Source organism: Lissotriton helveticus (genome assembly GCF_964261635.1).
Source record: "Lissotriton helveticus chromosome 1_1 unlocalized genomic scaffold, aLisHel1.1 SUPER_1_unloc_6, whole genome shotgun sequence".
In the NCBI taxonomy this organism is placed as follows: Eukaryota; Metazoa; Chordata; class Amphibia; order Caudata; family Salamandridae; genus Lissotriton; species Lissotriton helveticus.
The window spans coordinates 4,044,865-4,064,163 of record NW_027611703.1 but is presented as its reverse complement, the minus strand read 5'-3'; the positions used below and the strand labels follow the sequence as shown (position 1 = coordinate 4,064,163).

At 51.4% G+C, this 19,299-nt stretch overlaps 1 protein-coding gene across 2 annotated transcripts in view; it reads left to right on the top strand.

Moving 5' to 3' along the window:
• LOC144806289 (uncharacterized) overlaps positions 1 to 19,299 on the top strand; it is a 45,833-nt gene that overhangs the window by 9,796 nt on the left and 16,738 nt on the right. For both annotated transcript variants that reach the window (XM_078672680.1, XM_078672679.1), the window contains one exon: positions 3,766 to 3,830. The gene's annotated coding sequence lies outside the window, so the exon portion shown is untranslated. The remainder of the gene's footprint in view (positions 1 to 3,765; positions 3,831 to 19,299) is intronic.

Sequence of the window (19,299 nt, the reverse complement as noted above, 5' to 3'; positions counted from 1 at the left end):
AGGGGATACCGTGGAGGTGAGTCCTGTCCAAGGGATTCAGAGGAGGTGTGGCCTGTCCAGGGGGTACAGAGGAGGTGAGGCCTGTCCAGGGGGTACAGAGGAGGTGAGTCCTGTCCAGGGGGTGTCGAGGAGGTGAGGCCTGTCCAGGGGTGCAGAGGAGGTGAGGCCTGTCCAGGGGTGCAAATGAGGTGAGGCCTGTCCTGGGGTTACAGTGGAGGTGAGGCCTGTCCAAGGGGTGAAGAGGAGATGAGGCCTGTCCAGGGGGTGCAGCGGAGGCGGATCCTGTCCAGGGGTGCAGAGGAGCTGAGGTCTGTCCAGGGGAATGCAGAGGAGATGAAGCCTGTCTTGCGCGGGTAGGAGGAGAGGCCTGTCTTGTCCTAGTGGGGTGATTCAAAGGAGGTGAGGCCTGTCCTGTGCTGTTATGAAACCTGCCATGTTGGGGTAGGAGGAGAAGCCTGCCCTGGCTTGTCCTCTGGGTAGGAGGAGTGTGGAATGCCTCAGCCGCTGCCCTCACTGCCCAGAGATACTCCTTTCCAGACGTATAATTTGATTTTAAGAGCTCATAATCCGAGTTTTTGAAAAGTACCCCGAGTTATTATTGAGCCCCAGATGGCTCATGACAAAGGCACACAACTCCATCAAGTATGGAGTTTATTTTTTAAACCACTGTCTTTAGTAATGTAACGGATACTACAACCCCAAGAATGCACTTATGTATTATATGAAAGGACAGGCATGAATATTCGGGGAATCACTCTACGGAAATATTTGGATCCTCCTGGGGCATCGTGGCAGATAAGAGTAGAACAGTTAATGTGCAAGGACTTTAAGACAGAGGGAGAAGGGAGACAGGGGGAGGGAGACAGAGGAAGGAGGGAGACAGGGAGAGGGAGACAGGGAGAGGGAGACAGGGAGAGGGAGACAGAGGGAGTGAGACAGAGGGAAGGAGACAGAGGGAAGGAGACAGAGGGAAGGAGACAGAGGGAAGGAAACTGAGGGAAGGGGACAGGGAGGGAGACAGAGGATGATAGACAGAGTGAGGTTGAGAGAGGGTGACAGGCAGAGGGAGACAGAGAGAGGGAGTTAGACAGAGGGAGGGAGGGAGACAGACAGAGACAGAGGGAGGGAGACAGAGGGAGAGAGGGAGGCAGAGAGAGGGAGAGAGAGAGAGGGAGACAGAGGGAGGGAGACAGAGGGAGACAAAGGGAGGGAGGGAGAGAGGGAGATAGACAGTCAGAGTAAGGGGGAGAGAGCGAGAGAGAGAGAGGTGTGCGTGTGTGTGTGTGCTGGGTCTGGTGACTCAGTGGACGAAAGCGTCCGCTGCCGGGACCTGTGTTCAACCTCATGGTCTCAGTTTTTTTTCTTTAGCCACGTCCCCCTCCCCCACTGCCCCCGCCCCCACAGGAGCGGCCCTTGGCTACAAACCACACTATAAATTTGCCCCCCGAGAGAAAGTTTGTGAGTACCCATGATCTAGAAGAACTAAAATCAAGGGAAGAGGATAACGATTCTTTATTGTAATCTTGTTCAAGGTACGATAATCTATACACATTCTCAGATCTCTGTCACGTTTGGGAAAGAAAAATAATGGTGAAGAAACGGGGGACTATGATGGTCGTATGAACCTGTTTTCTCTGTATTTCTAAATTTAATCTTTAAGATGATGGTTTTCAGCTTCAGTAAGATTAGATCCAGGATCCAAATCGATTTTGCAGTCATACGACCGATGTGGGGGCAACTTCTTTGATTCCGATTCACTGAAAACTTCAGCAAACTCTTGATGTTCTACCGTAAGACTCACAGTTTGAACCGCACACACCATCATCTTTTGCTTGCTTAATAAAGCTGCTGGATTTCCATCTTGCTCTTTCCGCTTTTCTCCGAAGCATTTTTCCAAACAATAACTTGAGTTGAACTTCACAGTTCGATCACTCCAGTTAATTGTTGGGTTGTGTTCAGTTAACCAAGGCAAACCCAGGATGATTCCAAACTGAGGAGCATCAATCAAGTTAAATGGAATCACCTCCTTTTGAACTTCGACAGAAACAAGTTCCACAACTTCCGTGTGACTGGTTATTGGGCTGGAAGATGAATTTTTACCGCCAACAGCCCTAACTGCCTCACTTCTCTTTTTAGGTAATGCCGTCAGACCAATTTTCGAGGCATATTGAGGTCACAAAAATTCCCCGTAGCACCGGAGTCCAGCATCATGGCCACTCCTGAAAGAACTCTGTCTCGAAATCTTAGGGTCATCGTCAGAATGAGGTGTGGAGTGGAAGATTGTAGAGTATTGGCCAGTTGATAAGAAATTCGAATTATATCCTTGTTAGCAACCACCAGCCCAACTCCTTCTACTGGTGGTGCAGAGAGTTTTCCTTCTTGAAGGTTTTTGGCTTCTTGGGACATTCCTTTACAAAATGTCCACTAATACCACAATAAAGCCATAGATTATTCTGTCGACGCTTTTCTTTCTCTTCTTTGGAAAGGGGGCCTCTAATAGTTCCAATTTGCATAGATTCGACTCCATGTTCTCTATCACAAGATTTAACAACCTCTGCTCTGACCCGGTCAAATCGTGGTACACTGGGCCGAAATTCACGTCATCTCTCACCCCTTCTTTCCATTAGTCGATAGTCTATCTCTAAAACGAGATCAATCAAAGCTGAAACTTCTGTAGGGCAATTTGGGATCAGTGATAAAGTATCCTTTAAGTCATCTTTCAAACCCCGATAGAACAAGGCTGCCCTTTTGGCCTCCGGCCATTCAGTTTCTACAACAAGTTTGTTAAATTGGGCCAGGTGAAGACAAGCTCTCGATTCCCTTGCCTCAACTCCAGTAATTCATTATCCGTAGCCTGTGCCACCTTCCGACGATCAAAAAGTCGCAAAAACTCTTTCTTGAACTCCTCAAAGTAATATAAAATTGGTGAGTCTTGGGTGACCAGGGGCATTGACCACAGGCTGCGTCCCCATTGAGATACGACTAGATGAATGCTATACGAGATTGTGTACTGGGAAGACAGTGGGCCGACACATGAAGTACAACGAGCACTGAGTTAAGAAAATGTGAGCCTTCATTTCAAATTTGATTACCTTATTTTCCTCTCTGACTGCTATTAACTCTTCTTGAATCTCCTTAAGAATATTTCCTAAATGTTTTAAATCAAACTCTTCAGCCATTCTGCTCGGGCGAGTATTGACGTGGGCACTTCGCTCTGTCAAGGGTCGTGGTTACTCACAGTGCCGACACTCCCAGGAGCAGAACGATGAGATTTTCCAAATTCCACCCCTAGTTTTCCCACAGCCACCAACTGAAGAGTTAACTAGTTTCTGTGTGAACCCAGCCGGGGGAAAGGGGAATGGGACAGAGAAGAGACTGCCTGACCTTCTGGCTCTTCCACTCTTCTTCTTCCTTTCTGCCGTACTCCATTTTATGCCTTTCTTACTCCCTCTCTATCTTCAAGCATGAGTGGAAATCGCTGTAACAGAAAAGCACACCATTGCTAATTTCCTTCAGTTCCTTCTCCACTTTCTTGCTCTCTGTCTCTCTATAATATATGTATATATTTCCTTACCCAGAGTGCCTATGGCATTTGTTCCTCTTCTATTCTTTAATATAAGTATTTTATTCTTTGGTAACCTGCATTATAAACAACATTTTAGCACTCTTTAACTCTGTGAGTTAATTTATTCTTTTTCACTCATTCGTTCATTCACTCTCTCCCTTACTTTCTTATCTTCTGAATTTTTCTTACTTCTCACTTAGGAACCTTCTGGAGCCTCCGCCGTCAATCAAGCAACGAAGAAATCAGGAACTGAAGTATTCAATGGGTAAGTATTAATTCTTCTCTTTATATTTCTTTTTTCTTATTTACTTTAAATTTGTATTTCTCTCTAGTTCTAAATTACCTAACTAACTAACAGACGCACTGAAGCGCTCTAACCTGCGCCTAAGCCTGGCACAAAACTGCACTATTTCTATCTAACTAGACTACAGAAAGAACATGACTAATCTCTGAAAATCAGTTGGTGAAGTGCCTCGGTTCTAAAATCAACCGGCGCACTTCCCAGCTAGTCTGGACCTCGTGCCTGTGTACACGAGCTCAGGACTAGACCACCAACTTGCACCATGGTCCTCCCTGTTGGTAGTACCGGGGAGAATGCCCGTTTCCACGCTATAATCACCCGCGACCTTTTTGCGAGCGGGTAATCTTTGCAATGCCGGTTCAATGGCAGATACTGCGGAACAAAGAAGAGCTTTGATTCCTTTTTCCTGCACCCTGACACCTGTCCAGGGGGTACAGAAGAGGTGAGACCTGTACTGTGCTGAGAGGGGTGAGACCTGTTCAGGGGGTGCAGAGGAGTTGAGGCCTGTCCTGGGCTGGGGGTGCAGCCTATCCAGGAGGGGTGCAGACGAGGTGAGGCCTGTCAAGGGGGTGCAGAGGAGGTGAGGCCTGCCCAAGGGGGTGCAGAGGAGGTGAATCCTGTCCAAAGGGGTGCAGAGGAGGTGAGGCCTGTCCAGGGGAGTACAAAGGAGTTGAGGCCTGTCCTGGGCTTGGGGTGCAGTGGAGGTGAGGCCTGTCCAAGCGGGTGCAGAGGAGGTGAGGCCTGTCCAGGGTGTGCAGAGTAGTTGAGGCCTGTCCAGGGTGTGCAGAGGAAGTGAGGCCTGTCCATGGGGGTGCAGAGGAGGTGAGGTGTGTGCAGGGGGTGCAGAGGAGGTGAGGCCTGTCCAAGGGGTGCAGAGGAGGCGATGTCTGTCCAGGGTGTGCAGAGGAGGTGAGGTGTGTACAGGGGGCGCAGTTGAGATGAGGCCTGTCGAAGGGATGCAGAGCAGGTGAGGCCTGTCCAGGGGAGTTCAGAGGAGGTGAGGCTTGTCCAGGGGGTGAAGATGAAGTGATGCCTGTCCAGGGGGTGCAGGGAAAGTGATGCCTGTCAACGGGGTGCAGAGGAGATGAAGCCTGTCCAGGGGTGCAAATGAGGCGAGGCCTGTCCAGGGGTTACAGTGGAGGTGAGGCCTGTCCAAGGGGGTGCAGAGGAGGTGAGGCCTGTCCAGGGGATGCAGAGGAGACGAATCCTGTCCAGGGGTGCAGAGGAGCTGAGGCCTGTCCAGGGGAATGCAGAGGAGGTGAAGGTGAATCCGAGTTTTTGAAAAGTATCCGGAGTTATTATTGAGCCCCAGATGGCTCATGACAAAGGCACACATCTCCTCCAAGCATGGAGTTTCTTTTTTAAACCACTGTCTTTAGTGAAGTAATGGATACTACAACCCCCAGAATGCACTTATGTATTATATGAAAGTACATTGCTTAAAAAGATAGCGTAATTCTATTGTATAGACCACAATAGGCTACTATACGTTTTCCTTGCCCAGCCGGGCAGGGAGTTTTATTATAGGTTAATTCAAATCTTTTTGGTTTTTAAATACATTTTTACAACAAACAATTTTTGCTGTGAAGCACAGTCCTGCGCCATTCATAAAAGGTTGAAAATAGAAGGAAAGAAATAAAGGAAATAAGAGAGAAATACTTCAGGCAACAGAGAAGTGAGCGGTCTGGGCACTGTAAGGATCAAAAGATATAACAATGTTTCCCAGAGCAGAAAATACATACAATAATACCAATGGTCAACAGTACGTCTGCTAAGAAAGGTCGACGTTTCGATACGGCGCTCTAATTAAATGGGATCATCATCAGGACTTTAACAAAATAATTGCCTGGATAGAACACTAAATGCGTCTTGGTGCCCTTGGTGGGGCCTGACAGCCCTTGCAGGGTATGCGCAACTTCATGCCCAGTGGTTACTTCAGTCTGTCATTTGCATGTTTTCATGGACTCAACAATGCATTGCACTGTATTTGTTTTTCTCTGAAACCAATAAAACAAATTTAAACCTAAAATGCACTACAGAGGGCATCTTAGAGATGCCCCCTGAAACCTAACCTACAATCCACGTCTTGTCTGACAGGCTGCCTAGGCTGCCACACAGCAGACATTTTGCTGGACCCCTGGGCGGAGAGCCCCCGCTCTCCTGGGCCTGCAACAATGCACATCCTGGGACGAGGTACCAAGCCTCCTCCCCCAGGATGGGCAGGGGAAGCTTCAAAGGCATTCCGCCTTTGTGTGCTTCTTCAGACCACTTGATGTACTGAGCAACTGGCCCCCACCAGTTCTAACCCACACTCTGGCGGGAAGACTGGTGGAAAACCCTACGTCAGGAACGGGGGTGCGCCAGCCTGTGCCAACTCCACCCCTCAGGTGGGAGAGGAGAGGTGATGCACGACCCCGGGCTCCGGCCATCTTGAAGATGGGGAGACCTGCCCAATCACAGCTAGGCTCCTGCCCCCCTCCCACTGGAGAGGAGCAGGCTAGGGGGTGTACCCACCCCAGGACAGCGACCCATTAGTCCCTGCCCTTGCCCTACCTGTAATGCCCTTAAATTTAGTATTTAGGGTCACCCTGAACCTTTCTTCCCCAGATCCAGATTATGAAACAAGAAAGAAGAACAAGAAACAAGAAGACCTGCCATGCAGCTGTTAAAAAGAGGAAGACACCAACTGATTTGACCCAGCCTTACCGGCCTGTCGACCCTCGAACCTGCTCCTGCTAAACCTCGGCGTCTCCAGTGGTCAGGAACCTCAAAAACCCCAGAGGACCTGACTGCCTTGTGACTCTGACTACCTGGGTCTCCCACGAGCCGTGGTACTGCTCAAAGCAAGTAACAAGCCCTGGCATCAGCCCGGAACCGCGAACCCTGCATACTCTGCACCCGCCAAGCCTGGCCTGTGCTGGAGTTGAGGTACTGGGTTTTTAAGAACCGGTACCGAACCTACAGAACCGGTAACCCAGCGGTGCCAGGGGATCAACACCCAGAGACCTCGGGTTCTCCTGAGTCAGACCTACAGAAACTTCAGAGTCTTCCAGGTGAAGTCAAAGATTAGTTTATTGGCTGCAACCAAGGTGACAGGGTCCTAGAAGTACAATACCAGTATATTCAGGAGACTGCACACTTTCACGAAGTTAGGCTTCTCTTCTTATACACAATATTCAGCTTTGGGCAAAACATTCCTTGGATTCGTGGTATTTCATTTATGGTTACTGATTACAAAAGAAAAGCAGAGTCATGATGACATGTACATATTTCACGTCGTGCGGCCCATAACAAATCATCCGGCAAGGCCCAACATTTCATCAGATATCGCTGGACCCCTAATAAAAATGGTCACCTCCCCGTCATAAAGCAAGTGAGGAAAAGGAGTGGAGAAAGATGTGAGCGAGATATGGCAGGTGTGCGCGCTGAAATGGTTTTATGGCTGGTTGGGCCTAGATGCTATCTTGCTCGGCCACTGGGAGGGAACTGACCTAACGAGTTCGGCCTGGGGCAATGGTTCTAACTTATACTGGGGTCAGAGAGAAGTCGATTAAGGAGTATGTGTCCTTGTGGAATCAAATTCAACTGGATTAAGGCCTATGTAAAGGGCAACATGCAGCTAAGGGTTTAGAAGGTAAATGACGATTTCGAGGTGAAATCGTCACTCGAATACGCCGAAAATACATGTACTTGATGTACTCGTCATTCTCGGTCTTTTGATACCAAATTCGTCCTGTTTCGACGAAGTTTTTATTCTCGAGTCCAGTACTATTATATGAATCCAGATTTTTCAGAACCACAGACCCTCCTTTTGCCCTTATATAGGCAATTAATCTATCCTCATGTTAATCTGAGTCCAGATCTATATTCCTAAAGTCATTGAGATGTTGCTGCAACATCATTCTAGTGCTGAGCTCATGTCTTGACACAGGCTTCCTTACACATGATGTAACACAGAGGCCACATATTGCAGGAGCACACTGTATGCATAGACAAAACAGGAAAAGAATGGCTAAGACCATCCCAATGACCATCAGAATTTTCCATCCCCAGGCAGATATCAGTCCCCAGAACCATCCCATTAATGACCAGTCTCCTTTATCCACATGGATAGATTCAGAGATTTTATGTAGTTTGGAGATGGCCCCGTATACTGTTGGAGCATTATCTGGAATAAAAATGCAACAACTGGACTGGATCAATTTGCATACTCCACCTCGGTCCGCAAGTATTACATCCAAAGCGACCCGGTTCTGAAGGGTCATCAGTCGATCCGACTGGAGCTCAGCAGTCAGTTTACTAAGGGCACCAGCAGTTTCAATCACGGTGGATTCAACTACCCTTGTCAATTGCCTTATGTTTCTGCTGTTAGCCATGGCTCCCCAGAACGGCAGAACACCCATTGCAAAGTCACCAAATTCTTGACCTGCAGTGTCTTCTTTACTCAAAACACCTCTAACTACCCTTGTCCGATGGTAATCTGCCGCTGCTGTGTAGGTGGGAGGTAACAGGAATGAAACAAAACATGAGCCCGAGAAGTCAGGGGGCAACCATGTATAGGCTCTATCATGGCAGATGAAATAAGTACCCTTAGCGGCTAAAAAGGCAGGGGAAGTTTGGGATCCAAAAACGTACGTTTCTGTGCAGACACTCTTCCCTAGCTGAGCTCTGGGATTCCTACCAATACCTTGCAGACACAGGTGACCTTGATGGGGTACGATCCAGATAGGGGACGATCTCTTGGCTTGCTGTTTCTCACTTAATGTATTTTTTTTTTTTTTGAAAGTATGTTTTTATTGCAGAATTACAGTCAAACATCGAAAGTATCAACCATCAGCCCGTCCCCATACAAAACCCCACGTGGAAAAGCAGTAGTACACAGCCCATCAGCCCTCATCCCGGAGGCAGGGCGGCGTCAAGTCAAATTGCAACAGACGTTTCCCCGCTTGGCACATAGGGACGGTAGGTCAACAACACAATTCTGGTTCCGCATTTTCTGGACCCTCAACAATAATTCCCCCCCCCCCCCAACTGCCCCCTAGAGGAGCCGTACCCACCACTCTAACACCGTCCAAGCGCGGCAAATCCACAGAACCCAACCCGCATCTACGTGTAACAGGCCATCCCGCCCGACGGATACTCCTCTCCATCTACTGCCACGCTCTAACAGGGCAGTCTACGTACTCCTCTATCCCTCCCCCCCTCTAACTGCTGCTAGTGTGGTTAGCTATGTTGTGCGCTAGTAGTGACAGTGCGTCATCAATACTGATCAAACGTTCGTGCTATCAGTTCCCTGGAACTCAGCCTCCGAGGGTCTGTCCTCCGTATCCACTGTTAAGCGGTCATTCAAAGCTTGCACAATCGTTTCCCAAGCTCTAGCTGCCTCCAGGCCCTTCTCCGACCCCAGTTTCGTGGCCTGCCGCAATCTCAATATGCTCTCACACCTCGACCACTTCAACAACTCATTCGTCCATCGTCTCACCGCTGGGCCTTCCCTGGTTTTCCAACGCCATGTAATCTCCCTCTGCGCCAACATGAGCCCCAAATCAATGAACTTGCTCGTGACTTTCGTTTTTGCCGTGTGGGGAAACCACAACAGGAGGCAAGCCGCCATGTCAAACTCCACCTCCCTATCCGTAATCGCATTCAGAAGGGCGCCCACCTCAGGCCAATACGCACCCAGCTGTGGGCAACCCCACATCATATGATCCAATTCTACCCCACCGGCCAGGCATCTCGGGCAAGCCGCATCCCGCACCCGAAAGTGTCGGCGGAGTTTCCCCGGGGTGAGATACGCTCTATGCAGAAGGAAGAAGTGTATTTGCTGGAACCTGGCATTCCTGCTACCCTTCCATGTCCGAGCCAGAATGTGGCCCCACTCAGTGTCCGGAATAGGTTTGCCCACACTTTCCTCCCACTTAGCTTTCAGCACCGTGAGAGGCTCCAGTCCCTCATTCAACATCCGTGAGTAGAGACAGGTCACCGCCTTGATTGTGCCCGCGGCCATCACCACATATTGGCAGGCCATGGTCGTGCTCGGCTCCGTCAGTCCCCCCTGCCAGTGCTTCCGTATCGCCGCAGTAACCGCAGCGTGTAGGAGAAAATCCCCGTCCGGGAGACCAAACTGCTCTCGGAGTACCGCAAACGGGGCCAGCACCCCCTCCACAAACAGATCTCCCACCATCTGTAGGCCCAACTCCTCCCACCCTGCCAACGGAGACCAATCACCCCCATGCGGTAGAGCCGTCAACATCCCAATGGGAATCTCCGGGGCATATGGCCGTTCCGCTCGAGCCCGCCTCAGGCTCCTATTCCAACAGAGTCGGAGGGTTTTTTCCTCTAAGGTAAGCCCTCGCAACTCCAACCGCTGCTGCATAACAATGTAAGACAGAACGTGTCTCTGGATGCCCATCCCCCGGACCCGGTCAGGACCCCTAAACTCCCTGGCCACATTCTGCGTCAGAATCTGGAGCTGGGCTGCCAGATAGTATAGTTCAAAATCCGGCACCGCCATCCCCCCCTCGAGTTTGGGCCGAGTCAAGGTATGCAGCGCCACTCTACATCTACCCTGTCCCCATAGGAACCCAATAATCATTGACCGCAGCTCCTGAAAAACCCGCTGCGGGATCCAAATAGGCAAGGTCCTGAAGTAATATAACAGTCGAGGGAGCGCCACCATTTTCAACAGTGCCACCCGTCCCTGCACCGACAAAGGCAGAGTAGCCCAAAAGGACATGCAGCCGCGCAATCCTCTGATACCTCGTCCCACATTCCCCTCCAGCAGGCTCTCTGCATCATGGTAGATCCGGACTCCCAGGTACGTAAAGCACCTGTCCTCCCATACCACATTCGCCGCAAGAGTCGGTCGCGGAGCCTCCGCTCTCAGCGGAAAAACACAGGTCTTACCCCAATTTACTTTGAGCCCTGAGAACTCGCCAAAGGTTGAGAGCAGTCTCATAGCTCCACTCAAGGCCAACTCCGTGTCTTCCAAGTACAGCAACAGGTCGTCGGCATACAAAGAAATGTGGTGAGTACGTCCACCGCAGCGGACTCCAAGAAAGTAGTCCCCCGTCCTGGCCTGCGCCGCCAACGGTTCCATTGCAAGGGCGAATAAAAGGGGAGAGAGCGAGCAGCCCTGTCTGGTTCCTCTACGCACCGGGTAAGCAGAGGATATAAGCGGCCCCACTCGCACCCTGGCCGTGGCCGACGAATATAGTATCTTCGTCCAGCTCACAAACCCCTCACCTAGTCCGAACCTTTCCAGCACCGCATCCAGGTAACCCCATTCAAGGTTGTCAAAGGCCTTCTCGATGTCCACCGACAGAACCGCCGACGCGCCGTCCGAGCCCAAGGCATCCTGCAATACACCGATCAGCCTGCGCGTGTTGATGGCCGTGTTCCTGGTAGGGATAAACCCCGCCTGGTCACCGTGCACCAGCAAGGTCATATGTGGGAGCAGCCGGGTAGCCAATATACGACTCAAGATTTTATAATCTACCGTCAGCATGGACAACGGCCTGTACGACGCCACCTCCAGAGCATCCTTACCCTGCTTCAGAAGCGGGATTACCAGCGCCTCTCTCATAGTGACGGGGAGACGCCCCAGTGTCATCGCCTCCGAGTACACTGCCAACAGTCTGGGCGCCAGTATATCCGCGTATTTGGCATAGAATTCAACCGGTAGCCCATCAGCCCCCGGCGTCTTGTTCCTAGCCATCTGTTTAATAGCCCCACGGATTTCCAGCAGTGTAATCGGACCCCCCAAATCCTTCGCCGGCTCCTCGTCTAACACTGGGAGCTGTACCCCTTGTAAGTAAGCATCGATAGCCGGGGGACCCGCCTCCAACCGAGTGTCATACAAGCTCATGTAATACCGCTGAAAACACTGCAAAACGGCCTCCGGTGAATGGACCACCTCCCCCGTTTCGGTTCTGACACACAGAATCGGGCCACTCCTCGGTACCGGGTCAGCAAGCTTTGCCAGCAGCGTGCCCACCTTATCCCGCTCCGCATGGACCTTTACGAGGTACAGCTTATAATCATAACATCTCAACCGTTCCGTGTCCCTTGCCACCACTTCTTTAGCCTCCAGCAGTCGTACCTGTAAATCCGGACACTCCGGCCTATTCCTCTCCATGTCTCTCAACACACTTTCCGCTTTTTCCAAATCCGCCAGAACAGTCGTCCGCACATTCGAGAAACTACCCATGCACACACCTCGCACCGCCACCTTCATTGCATCCCACTCCAGCGCTCTCGTTGCAGTCGAGCCCTCATTCTCACCAAAATACAGCGTTAAGCCCTGTTCAACCGTGGCTCCAAATACCTGGTCCTCCAGCGTGTCCGGTCGTAGCCTCCAGGTAGGGATCTCAGATCTCGCCCTCCGCCATCTGATCGCTACCAGCAGAGGGTTATGGTCCGAAATGGTCCTAGCCAGATACTCAGTATGGGTCACCATGGCCGCCATATGGGCGTCACACAATATAGAATCAATTCTGACATGTAGATCGTGCAGCGCCGAATGAAAGGAATAATCCCTATCAGTAGGATGCTGCCTCCTCCACACATCCAGCAATCCCCACCTGTCCTGCCATTCCCTCCTACGTTCCGATAGCTTCCGCACCGGGGACTCCGCTAAGGGCGGGTGGGACCTATCCCACCCTATATCAGTGATAGAGTTAAAGTCCCCCCCCAGGATAATGGGACACGTCAGATAATGGGCTAAGGAGCCCGACAGAACATCAAAATAACGGGCTTGGTCAACATTAGGGGCATAAACACTACATAACACCACCTCAGACCCATGCAGCCTCCCTCTCACTGCTACATACCGACCTCCTGGATCCACCACCCGATCCGTAACCTGGAATGGGACCCCCGCCCTGACCCATATCAGCACCCCCCTCGCAAACGCCGAATAAGAGGTCCCAAACACTTGGCCCCGCCACCTTTTCTGCAACGCATCACATTCAAGTTTGGTAAGGTGAGTCTCCTGGAGCATGGCAATTTGAACACCCCGCCTCACTAAATAAGCATGCACCTTGTATCTCTTAGACATTGTTCTGAGACCCCGAACATTCCATGTTAAGCACTTCACATCAGGTAACGACCCCATCGCTGTTGTCTCTCCTCTCCCCCGCCTGCATCAACCACCCCATCACATCATTGCAGCTACACCCACCCCCCCCAACACCCCAAAAAACTACCCCAACCCCACTCCCCAGGACAGGACCTAACAACAGTGCATCAGCCTCCATCCAAACCTACACTATACACACAGTATACTAACCCGTGGCAGCCGCCACAGGAGCCGTAAGGGCACTAGGGGGGTAACCCAGCACCAACCCGCGGCAGGCCAACCCACGCCCCATGTCCAAGATCCCACATGAAAATTACAACAGAGTACCTGCTGAACGCTGGACAACTGGATAAATGTTCACCACTGCCGAGTCCACAGCGCTCCTCCGCAATTACCCATTAAACAGACCATCCGCCGTTTGCGGCGTGACCGGCGGCCCCACAGAGCTGTCCGCCTCGGAAAGTTCTCCACCCGACTTGCGGCCTCCGCTGTCCGACTCCGAGTCCTCCACCAGCTCCCCGAGCAGCGAGCCCGTGATCGTCGCCGTGGCGGCCAACGCTCCTCTCCGTTCCGCCGCCAGCGCTTCCTCCTTCATAGCCTGCTTTAGCCTGTCGCGTTTGCGGATCCTCTGGGACTTGCGGATCTGCGTCGGTCTCGTCTTCTCCTTCCCATCCTTGTGTGGGCGGTCAGTGCCCAACCTATATCTCTCGAGCCACGACCAGGCCTCCTCAGGGGTGTGGAAAAAATGAGACTGTCCATCCAGTATCACTCTCAGCCGTGCCGGAAAGAGCAGCGAGTACTGCACACCCTCCTCCCTAAGCTCTTTCTTGACCGCGAGGAAGGTCGCTCTACTCCTCTGGACTTCCTGGGTATAATCCGGGAAGATAGTCACTCTGCTATTGTCCATCTGGAAGGGCCCCACCGATCTCGCCCTCTGTATCAACAGGTCCCTGTCCCTGAAGTGCAGAAGCCTGGCTACCATCGGTCGGGGAGGACGGCCCTGCATGGGAGGACGCGACGGGACCCTATGCGCCCTTTCAACGGAAAAGAACGGGGATAAGCCTTCAGGAGCAACCGTGGATCTAAACCAGTCCTCCATATAACGCACAGCATCCTCCCCTTCAATTTTCTCCGGCAGGCCCACCACCCTGACGTTGTTCCGGCGATTGCGACCTTCGGAATCCTCCGCTCGTTTCTCCAGCGTCTCCAGTCGGGCCAGGATATCAGAAAGTTTATGTTCCGCGGTGACCACCGCAGGCTTAAGCTCCTGAAGAAGTGATTCATTGTCTTTCACCCTATCAGACAGTTTGGCGTGATCCGCTCTCAGGAGGCCCAGCCCCGCGGCCACCTGACTTATGTCCCGGTGCAACGTCTCCTTGGTCGCAGTGATCGCCTCCAATATACCATCCAGGCGAGCAGTCAACCTGCGTTCCTGTGCCGTGGCGTCCGGGCCTTCCTGTTGTGCTGCAGCCCCGTCCGGCCCAGCCGTCGCGCCCCGACTCTGCCCAGCCGCCATGTTGTCAATCACCTCCGCCATCTTAGAGGACCTCCAAAAGACCGTCCCAGCACACGAGGGTGAGCTGAACCGCCTCAGTCCCAAATCCACAGGCCTGAGTAACGCCCCGTGCCAGCACAGCTCTCACGTCCGGAGCAAGTGGACTCCACTCCGCAGATGGTCGCCCGGCACCATAAAGCACCCCCCGGTCACAAATGAGCAGTGTCCACCCGCGTCCCCGGGATCAACACATCCCAGCTACACCTGCAGGTCCCAGGTACACCGTAGCGCAGATACTCCACTGCGCCTACCCGCAATTGTGCGGCCCTCCGCCCAGGGCCCGAAAGCAGAAAAGGTATGGGCCTGCCAGACCGCCCCCTCCGGGAGTTCCTCACTGTAGTCCCCCAGGGCAAGTTCCTCGGTAGTCCCCAGCTGTGCGAGGCAATGGCCACCTTCGACCTCACTGGTCGTCCTCCGAAGCGCCGGCTTGAGGCCCAGGCAGGGCCGCCCCACCCCGTGCAAGCAGCACCTCTGGGGACCTCTCAGGCCCGGTCAAAGGGCAGGCGCGGCCCGTGGTCTTCCTTCAATTAGCTGCCCCACCTCCGCCTGGAGGTCACTGCAGCACGCAGACACCCGGCCACCACCGGGACGGCCGCCGCCTCCTCCTCCTCCCCTGACCGAGCGCCTCCTTTGCGTCAATGTTCGCTTTCCACGGTCAGTTTCTTGATTGGTAAAATAATATATATCCAGACTCCGAATTTTGATATGTCCGATGTTAGACCATAGAACTCTTCTATTGCTTGCGCGTCAATTTTCTCTACAATGTCCTCATCGAACAAAAGTCAGAAGCCATGACTTCTCACAATGGTGATGCAATGTCCACGGTTAGGGCCGCTGCCGCAGTGAACACCAGCCGCCACCAGGTCATACATGCGATCTCGCTATGGCCCCGGTTCCGTAGGGCAGCCTGTGTCCCGGTCCCACGCAGCAGTGGGGGGAAGGGCCACCAGCCCACCAGCCGCCGATCCTGCAAGCGCCCCCTCAGCGCGGACGTCGCTGGCGTCTGCAGCGCGGTCGGGGCCACGTCCCGCTGGGTGCCCGACCGCAGCCGCTCCGCTCTCACCACTGCCCGGGGTCACCGCCGACCTCTGCCATTGCAGCCCCAGATGCCGCCGCCTCCATCTTGGGCGCTGGGGCGCGAGTCCGTAGGAGCTCCGCTCCGGCGTGCCCCACCGCCTCCGATCCCCCGCCGGTCCCGCAACGGTCACTTTCGCGGGTCCGGTGCTGGAGGCGAGCTCACCAGTGTATACACCAGCTCAGGAGCAGGGATCCACAGGATAAATGCGGGATCACGGACGGAGCTCAGGGCTCACGCCGCCATCAGAGTCGGCGCTCAAGCCACGCCCCCTTTCTCACTTAATGTAGTGCCATATCCGGTCACATTCCAACCTACATATGCAAGTATTTCATCATCCGGGGTATCTTCGTAAGAAGTTACTTCCTTGATCATGTCAACTATACCCTTGACTAGGGCGCTAGTCTTGAGGTTGTCTTTTACAGAACGTAGGGGTTGGATTTCTCGTGCATATATGAATATTGTCCTATATGCCCATACTGACCCATTGCGACTAAATGGCAGGACCAAATAGGGGATACCTCTATCCGTGGTGTGGGGCATGAGACCACACACCCAACAGTTGGTTGTGTTCATTACAAGTTGGTGTTGGTGTAATAACTGAACGAAGGAGTTATTAATGAACTCTAATCTCCTATTTGATTCGTGGTCAGGCAAAGGGTGGAAAGAATGAGAGGAAACAGTAGGAGGAGGTATGGGTGATGTAGTGGGCGCAAATGTCACATGAAAAGAGAATAAAACATAGCTTATCAAAAAGACCATTACGCTAAATAGCATAAAAATACACATTATTATAAAAAATGTCTTCCTTATTGTTTTCAAAAGTCTCTGCTTAAAGTTCATTTGTTTGGCAGGTCTCTCCACATCAGGAAACTCCATCCTCTCTAAGGTGCTGCCCGCGGCGGTAGGTTGTTTCTGCTAAAGGATGCTTCCGTCAGTCTAGGGTAGCTCCCTTGGACCAACTGGAACCAGCGACCTATCGTCGTCAGCTGCACCCAAAAGTCTTTAATCAACCGCGACCCTAGCAGCGGAACCCGGATGGCGGTTCGAAAAAAACAAAAATAAGCAAGTTACCTAGATGGGAGAATCTGCACTTTCAAAAATAGGATTTGGGGAAAAACACACATTTTTATTAGTCCACAGGTTTTTCTCTCGGATCATAAAATAAATCACTTTTACTTTAGTCTGTTTTTCTTGGTCGCAAATGGTAGTGTCTTTTCCCGGGTACTGTCTGGTCCAGAAATAGTAGCTCAGGTTCCACAGAGTTCAATTGTTCTGGTGGTGGCGCAGTTTCTGAAAAAATGTTCCCACTTTCGCAATCAGGATTGGCTTCTTTCACACGTTCATCAGTTGTGCGCTCTGAGTCAGTGCCTCCTTTTCGGACCCATTGGTCATGTGGCAGAGGGAAGGGTATTTTCTTACAATGGATCCCGTGGACCCAATTGGCCTTCCCCTCCACTCTAACAGTCGACCTTGTAGACAGGAGGACGAGGTGAGGCCCGGTCCATCTGGGCTGGTCGTTTCTTGTTCTTTGGAAATTGCGGACAAGCACCCAGGAACCGGGGTCAATGGAGTGACCCGGTGTCTCAGAGACCGGAGGCAAGGTGTTGTGGACCTGTTGATATAAAACATGCAATTTAGCCGTCAATTCATACAAATAGTCAAGCAAAATGGGGTGTTGCAGCTCGCTAAACTTCGTGGGCCTAGGCACTCCCCATATGTTGGCTGGCCGACCAAAGATTATTTCATAGGGGCTGAGTTTCATTCGCGAATGCACAGTCATTCTGGTGGATAGGAGTGCTAAGGGTAGAGCGTCAGGCCATTTAAGACCTGTGCTCGCTTGGATTTTGGCCAATTTAAGTTTAAGCGTGCCATTGTAACATTCCACTAATCCAGCTGATTGGGGTGATTTGCAGCGTGGAACTTCTGCCTAATGCCTAGCCCTTCACACACTCTTTTCATCACACAACCCACAAATTCACTTCCGTTGTCCGACCAGACCATTCTAGGCATTCCGAACCTGGGGAAGAACTCTTTCACAAGGGCTTTCGCTGTGGACAAGGCAGTATTGTCCCTTAGGGGATAGGCTTCTACCCATCTTGAGAAGGCACAAACAACCACGAGCACATATTTTAAGTTGTTGCACCTCTCCATGTGTATGAAATCTAGCAGCAAAACCTCGAACGGATACGTAGGAGGTGCAAAATGACCAGCTGGAGTTGGGGTTCCCCTACCAGGATTGTGCTTCAGACATACCATGCAATTCTTGACAACATTCTCTGCACACTTGGGAATCCCTGAATCCTTCCACACTGGGGCCAACAACTCGCAAATCCCTTTCGCGCTGATATGAGCCATTCCATGAGCCATTGTAACTACTGCAGGCACATATGCATCGGGTAACAACCATCTCTGTTGCTCTGTCGATTCAATCCAACAACCATTTGCATCCATTCTCCCTGTACTTTCTCTCCACATGCTTAACTCTTTCTCCGTGGCCTCAGCTTGGATGGACTTCACACTTTCTATCGTGTCTTCACATATTCCAACATCACCCGTCCATCTTTTTGGGCTCGCAACATACATTCGGCTCATCATATTCTTTGCAGTTTCCTTAGCAGTTTCATCAGCAAATGCCTTTCCACGACCAACATCATCAATCACTTTCTTGTGTGCACTACATTTCACGATCGCTACTTTCAGGGGCAACGTCAGTGATTCAAGAAGCTCATTCACCAACTGACCATGCTGAATCTTAGCTCCATGCGAAGTTAGGAACCCACGTTCTCTCCACAATCGTCCAAAACTGTGAGCCACTCCAAAAGCATACTGACTGTCGGTATAGACAGTCACTTTCATTCCTTTGGATAACACACATGCTCTCGTCAGTGCCACGAGTTCAGCGGCTTGAGCTGAACCATGTGGTATTCGCGCAGTTTCAACGATTGTGTGCAAAGTTGTGACAGCATATGCTGTAGTCACGTTACCATTTGGGAGTTTAAAGCATGAACCATCCACCCATAATGTACCATCACATTCAGCAAGAGGAGTGTCGGATAAATCAACTCTCCCTTTCGTCTCTTCCTCTGTTCTGAGGAAACAATCGTGCTGTTCTGAAGCATCCGATTCCTCTGTAATTGGTAACAATGTGGCTATGTTCAAGGTACTGCACCTTTTTATGTGCACATGGCTCGCTAGTAGCGTCAATTCATAACTGGACAGTCGAGCACTAGTTAAGTGCTGTGTCTTGGTCCTATTTAACAACGTGTCTACTGCATGCGGGACCATCACGATTAGTGTATTATTCATTACTAGACCTGCAGACTGTCGAATAGAAACAGCTGCTGCTGCTGTGGCCCTTAAACAACTTGGCAATGCTCGTGCTACCGGATCCAAAGTTGACGAAAAATAGGCGCATGGCCGCTGTCTATCTCCGTATAACTGAGTCAGCACAGACAATGCACAGCCTTCCTTCTCGTGGACATATATTGTAAAAGGCTTACTGTAGTTGGGGTTACCTAACACAGGGGCCGAACATAATGCTGTGCGTAATTCGAAAAAACTTTTCTGACATTCTTCCGACCAAGGAATGGGATTGGGTGTATTTGTACACGTTAGTGCCAATAAGGGTTTGGCTAATAACGAAAAATTTGGAATCCACTGTCTACAGTACGATGTAATGCCCAAGAAAGCGCGTACTTCTCTCTGCGTTCTTGGCACATTC